We start from the raw sequence: 7,137 nt of genomic DNA, 5'->3' as shown, positions 1-7,137 counted from the left end.
CCCGGCGGCGGGGCGGGGGTCGGCTCTGCGGCGGCGCGCGCACACCCTCCCGGCTCGCACGCCCTTGCCCGGCCGTGCACTTGTCTCCGTGCCGGGCACAGGGACTCCGGCTGCAGCGGCCGTCTCTGGCCGGTGAGTGGGCAGGAGGGGGGATTCCAGGGACGGGGTCCCAGCGGTACTTCCCTTCTCCTTGGTGGGGGGATCGGTCGGGGCTTGCCCGATTCTGGCAATTCAAAGGGGAGCTGCTGGAGGAAGGGAGCATCTCTCCCCTAACACCGAGCTCCGGAGTCGGCTCCAGACCCCACCTCCCAGGCCCCTGTGAGCAGCGGGCTCCTGCTCCCGGGTCTCGGGTGCCGAGACATTCCCCCAGGGGGTGAGGGTGGGGAGATGGGGACCCACCGGGCCGGCGCCATCCTTGGTGGAGAGGGGAAGGAGGGCTGGCCCTCATTGCCCCCTTCTCCCTGACTGTCCCCCCAGGCTTCTGCCTTTCCCGGTGTATGGCGGGGATTCCCAGGGCTGGCCCCGCTGCAGAGTGGGAGGACGCCCCCCGCCTGCCAGCCTACTGTGCGTTGAGCTCCCGGCTCCAGTTCTTTCCCCTAAGCGTTTTCCCTTCTTCCCTCTCCCCACATTGACGGGAGAAGGGGCCGAGGCCCAGAGAGGGTTACAGCTGGCCCAAGGTCACCCAGCTGGGCAGGAGCAGAGCAGGTTTCCGGTCAGATCCACTAACCCCAGAACCCAGCTGGTATTTCTCTTTCAGCTCCATTCTGGGGTCTCACCTTGGCCCCACCATGGGGCTGCCCGCCTAGATCTATCTACCCGTGGTGAAGGAATGGGGGAACATGGGGGGACAGGAACAGCATGGGGAAGGGCAGACAGAGCATTCACTGTCCAGTGTCCAGTGCCTGGTGGAAGAAGGAGGGGCCTCCGGGAAGAGGGCCTGGGATGGGAGGGGGCGGACATCAGCAGGGGCTCACCCAGAGGCCCCATTGGGCAGACAAGGTCACTGATCTTAAGTTTCCTTAAAATTTACAAGGTGACCCAGCTTGTCAGTGCCAACTCAGACCACAGATCTGGTCTAATAAAGACTACTGTGGTCTGGCTGTCTGCACCGCACCCTCCTGGGGCCCTGCCTCCACCCCACACCCCACATCTGGTCCTTACAGGTCTCAAGGGGGAAAGAGAGGCAGGTGCAGCCCCCACCAGCAGCGGGACTGAAGGAGACAAGCCCTTCAGCAGTGGCTCGGTGAGGAGACCCCTGCACCCCAGGGTGAGTGAATCCCAGGCTTAGGTCACCTTTGGGGATGGGGGTAGTCCAGAGGTTGGATAGAAAAACTGGTGACTTAAGGAAAAAGTGCCAGCCTTTGAAATAATAATAATAATGACAACGGTGATGCTGATGGCAATAACTATGCTTTTTAGAGTTACTACCCACTTTTTCCAATCATGGATAGTGGGGAACCTTCTGGAATAGGCAGAAGAGTGGAATTAAACCGGGTTGGAAGGGCTCTGACTCCCACAGCATCTTCCTCCTGGCTCCCATGGCCTCACTCCCTAGAGACAGCAGCCCAGGTCAGGGCAGCTTGGTTAAAGGCAGCTCCTTTGATCCTTCTTTCCCCTGTAAACATTGACACCTGGGATTGGCAGTGAGCTGCCCATGGTGGTGTGCAAAGGAGAGAGATGGTGGTCACTTAGTCAATCAACAAACACTGCACAGTTACTACTGTGTGCTAGGCCCTAGGCTGGACTCTGGGGACACAGCAGGCCCATGGAATTTCACATTCATGGAACATCAATTAAGAAAGGGATATGTACCAAGAGGAAGATAGAAATGGTGATGTATTAGGGAATGACCAGAGTGGGGTGAGTCTCTTGTAGGTGGGCAGAGGGGCCTCTCCAGGAGGAGCAGGGAGTCTCCAGGTAGGTGACTATGAGCTGAGACCTGAAGGGAGTGGAGGAACTGGCCATGTCAAAGCTGGAGGGACAGCATATCCAACAGATGAAACAGCATGTACAAAGGTCCTGAGGTGGGAATGAGTGTGGCACATTTGAGCACGGTGAGGAAGCTGGTGTGGCCGGAGCAGAAGGAACTAGAGGAAGAGAGGAGGAAGACAAAGGCGGGGAGGTCAGCAGGCAGGGTATTCAAGCAGCCAAGGAACTCAGGGGCAAGGCGAGAGGGTGGACTGCAGAGCAATGGGGAGTCATGGAAGGTGTGTAAGCAGGGAGAAGAATGCTCTGATTTGTGATTTTCAGAAGCCCCTGTGTCTGCCGTGGAGAGAGGGACCCTCAGGACGGGAGTGGAGTGAAAGAGGCCAGAGTGGAGGCTGGGGAGGCATCCAGTGGAGTCAGCTGGACTGGGACCAGGGTGGGGTCTCAGGAATGGAAAGAAGCGGGAAGATTCTGGGACTGGGCAGGGAATGGAGAATGAACTATGGCCAGGTTTCTGCCTAATACCAAGGAACCTCAGGAACAAAGGAGGGAATAGTTGTGCCTGGGGAAAGCTGGGAAGACATCGTGGAGGAGGTGCTCTTTGAGCTGAGTCTGAAAGGGCATGTAGGAGTTTGCAGGCAGGCAAGGCTGGAGCCATGCTAGGGTCTTGTTCAAATGCCACAGGGGCCACGGGGAGTCACTGGGCACTCAGAATGAGGCACAACCTGATCAAATTTGTAACCAAGAAAGATCCCTCTGGGGGCCTGGTGGAGGCTAGAACTGAGACAGAGAGGCCAAGAGATGCTTTTGAAATGGCCGATTCAGGTCATGATTAGGCCGGTAGCAGCTGTAAGCATCTGTTGAGCACTTGTTGTCTGCCTGAGACATTTGATGGGGACAGCTCATTAACCCTTTGCCACTGTCCTTCAAGGGGCCTCATTGCTTTGCAGAGGAAACTGAGGCTCAGAGGTATTGACACCTTGTTCATAACCACTGTATTCATTTCTTGTGATTGCCATGAGCTGGGTGGCCTCAATTACCATAGGCTGGGTGGCTTAAAACAACAGAAAATTACTCTCTCACAGTTCTGGAGGCTAGAAGTCCGAAATCAAGGTGTTGGTGGGGTCACATTCCCTCTGGAGGCTCTTGGGGAGGATTCTGCCATGACTTCCAGCCTTCGGTGGCTCCAGGTGTTTTTTGGCATGTGGCTGCATCACTCCAGTCTCTGCCTCTTTCTTCGCCTGACTTTCTCCCTATGTGTCTGTCTGTGTCTTCACATGGCCTCCTTATAAGGACCCCAGGCATTAGATTAGGACCCACCCTAATCCAGTATGACCTCATTTTAATTTAACTTCATCTGCAAAGACCCTATTTCTAAATAAGGTCACATTCTGAGGTTCCAGGGGAACTCAAATCTGGGGGGACATTATTCAAACCAGTATAACCATGCAGCAGGACACTGGGCTTCGGAATCAAACCTTTGCCCCCAGGGCCTGCATCAAGGCAGGGATAGGGAGGAAGGGAGAGGTGGCCTGGAGCAAATTTAAGGAAGTGGATGGACAGCCCTGGGGACCCACTGATGTGGGGGTTGCCAGGGAGAAAAAGTTGGCCTGGAGCCTTCCAGCTTGAGCATGAGGAAGGAGGGCAGTGATTCCACTGTCATCTGATGGACAGGACATGACAGTCCCCTGGTGGACATGATAGATGTTACCTGATGGCCTGGGAGTTCCCTGAAGGCCTTGGATGCTTTACTGGGGTGTATTAGTCCATTTTCTATCACTTATAACAGAATGCCTGAAGATAGGTAACTTAAATGAAAACAAAATTTACTTCTTGGAGGCTAGGAAGTCCAAGGTCCAGGGAACACATCTGGTGAGGGCCTTCTTCTCAGTGGGAACTACAGAGTCTTGTGGTGATGCAGGGTGTCACATAATGAGGGCTGGGTAAGAGTACTTTTTATGTGCTCACTCACTCTCCTTATAAAGTCCCCAGTAGGGCCAGCCCGTGGCTCACTTGGGAGAGTGTGGTGCTGACAACACCAAGTCAAGGGTTAAGATCCCCTCGCCGGTCATCTTTTTTTTTTTTAAAAAGATGACCGGTAAGGGGATCTCAACCCTTGGCTTGGTGTTGTCAGCACCACGCTCAGCCAGTGAGCAAACCGGCCATCCCTATATAGGATCCGAACCCGCGGCCTTGGTGTTTTCAGCACCGCACTCTACCGAGTGAGCCACGGGCCGGCCCTCGCCGGTCATCTTTTTAAAAAAATTATTAAACAAACAAACAAAAAGTCTCCAGTATAACCCATTGAATCGTTAACCCATTAATCCATGAATGGATTAATCCATTCATGAGGGCACAGTCCTCATGATCCAGTCACCTCTTAAAAGTGCCATCTTCGAGTTAACAAATTCGGGATTAAACTCCAACATGAGCTTGAGGGGACATTCAGACCACAGCACAGGGACTCCTTGCTTCTGATGAACTCACCTCCCTGCCTGCCTGTCACCCCAGGCTCCCACCTCCTCCTCCAGGGCACCTGTAGACACAGCAGGCAGTCCATGGGGAGGACCAGGCACAGCCCCTCCCCACCCCTCCCTGGCCTCCATAGACCATCTGCAGGGGCTTCGTGTATTTATTTCTCCGCTCAAGGTCTTGCTCGCCTGTTGGCCTGAAACCATGAGATTGGGGGATTTTATATATCTTCATCACTACAGTGTTCCTTGCGCAGGGTAAAACCCTGTTTACAGGAGGTGCTCAATAAATGCTGATGGCATGGAGAGCACAGGAACAAGGCCTCTGAGACACCTGCCTCCGCTCCCTCCCATGCCCGGCCTTCCTGACTTGCCCACCCTGTTTGCACCTTCATTTCGGCCCCACTGGTCTCCCTTCTCTGCCGCAATCACACACTCTTCCATCCTCCCTCAGGGCCCTTGCCCTTGCACGTCCCTCCACCAAGTGCAACTCTCCCCCAGCGCTTCCAGGGCCGCTTCCCTTGCCCCCTTTGGAATGTTCCCTCTTCTAAGAGGGCTTTCCTGACCTCCCAGTTAAAGTCTCCTCCTCCCTGTTCCTATTTCTCCCAACTTTGTTGGATGGTCTTCTGAATGCTTTTGTGTGTCTGGAATTCTTACTGTTTTATTTTCTTATTTGAAGAGGGTTGTCCCCCTCCTCTAGAAAGTCAGCTTCAGGAGGGGCAGGATTTGTATCTGTCTCCAATGCTGCATCCCCAGCACCAGGCTCAGGGAAGGGGCTAGGTGGAAATATGAATGAACGAATGAGTGAATGAATGAATGGGTGAATGAGAGAATACCTTCCCTGCCCCTGCTATGCCCACACTCACTAAGGGCCAGGTTCCAGCCTCCATCAGGCCAGCTCTGGATGGGTCCAAGTTTTGGTGGGTGAACAGCTGGCAGGGGTGTGGGGGATAGGGGTGTGGGGGGATGGTTGTATGACCAGGCCACCCTCTGCTTAGGTTGCTGCTCTGGGTCCCTCAGCTTTTGTGAGGGTCTCCCAGGTCTACTGCACCCAGTCCCTCAGCCACTGCCCCAGGACTGGCGGCCCAGCCCTCAGGCCCCCTGGAGAGTGGCTTCCTGTCCAGCCTCCTCCACCACCCGCAGGTCTACAGAGGACACTCAGCCACCGTGCAAGGTGATTTCCTGGGGTGTGAGTCCCAGGGGCATCTGGCCAGCTGACAAGCTTATTTGCAGGATCCTCGAGTCCCTTCCAGCCAACCATGGGCTGATGGGAGGCTCTGCCTGCAATGGAGACCCAGGCGGCTCCCCCACCATGAGCCCCACCTCCATCCACTCCTTGAATCCCATCTTCCACTGCCAGACTTGTCTCTGAGGGGTGGGATTTGAGCAGGCGGAGGGGCTGACTCAGATGGGAGGCAATCAGTTAACTGTCCTAAATTCAGCCCCTTGATGTGGGTACCTGATCGCTCAGGGCAGGTGGGCCCAAAGAGGAAAAAGGGGCTTTTCCAGAGGGAGAAGGTGGGTACAGAGGCTGCGGGGCCCAGGCAGGGCAGGAGGGCTGGAGGGGTCTCCAGGGGGGCTGTGGCTGATGCTGTTGTGAATTTCTGGATGTTTACAAGTTGGACTCGAATTCAAAATGCATCAAATGCTGCAGCCTTCGCAGGCAGGCCAGGGTCAGCCCATTGGCATGGTGTGAAAGCTTCTCAGGGAGCAGGGATCTGTCCAAGGGCTGGCTCAGGCCAGCAGGGGCCAGGGGCCTTGAATGTGGGGCAGGAATGTGGGCCCGATCCCCAGGGAGCCATGGGCGGCTCCATCAATGCTGTGCTTCAGAAAGAGCCCGGAGACAGGAACGAGGGACCACCAAGTGCAAAGACCTGGAGGTGGGAACAGGGCAGGGCATGTGGAGACTGGAGAGGTGGGGGGAGGGCTGGCGAGTGAGGAGCAGAGCAATGCAGGAGGCGTGGTGAGAATCCGCCCCTTCAGTGTCCCCATGGCCTCTCTTGTTCTGCAGTGTCTCCCTGAAGCTGCCTGTGTCTGGTGAGGTCTCGTAACAGTCCCCTGGTGCCAGCTCATCCAGCCCTTCCTGGCACCCCTGTGCACGTGCCAGGGACCACCCAGGCCTCCATTTCCCAACCATCACAGCCCTGGACACAGTCAACATGGCCTTCCTCAGGGTGACCCCAACAAGCTGGGGTAAGAAACAGGCTCTCAAGGGGAGGGGATAGCGGTCTGGTCTGCTGACCCTGAGCCATCTCCTGGGCCTGCTCAGTCTTACTACCATTACCAGCCCATGGGACCACGCCCTGCCCCAGGAGCTATCCCTCATTCATTCATTCATTACTTCCAACGATTTTCTGAGCACCCAGAGGAAACAAAACAGATGAGCTGCCCTCAGGCAGTGACAAGTGATCAGATGTTCCTGACTTGGTCCAAAGCTCAGGGCCAGGAAGAAAACAGATGGGGGAGCCAGGAGAGAGCTGGGGAGAGGGGGAACTGCTGCCCTCAGGGAGCCCCCAGGCTGGAGGGACAGAGCCATCATAGTCACCACCCAACCCGGTGGGAACTGGGTGAGGCCAAAGCAGTGAGGTGCCCAAGAGAGAAAAAGGAAAGAGCATGCTACCTCCCGGTTCCCCAGGCTCCTCTGGAGCCGCCATTAATGTTGAATGAATGGGTCTCCCAAGGCTGCCTTTCCTGCTGGCAGAAGGAACACAGTTTTTGGGACCCCCCCCCCCCCCCCCCC

Source organism: Galeopterus variegatus, unplaced genomic scaffold (genome assembly GCF_000696425.1).
Source record: "Galeopterus variegatus unplaced genomic scaffold, G_variegatus-3.0.2 Scaffold1390, whole genome shotgun sequence".
Lineage (NCBI taxonomy): Eukaryota > Metazoa > Chordata > Mammalia > Dermoptera > Cynocephalidae > Galeopterus > Galeopterus variegatus.
Note: the sequence above shows the minus strand (reverse complement) of the source record.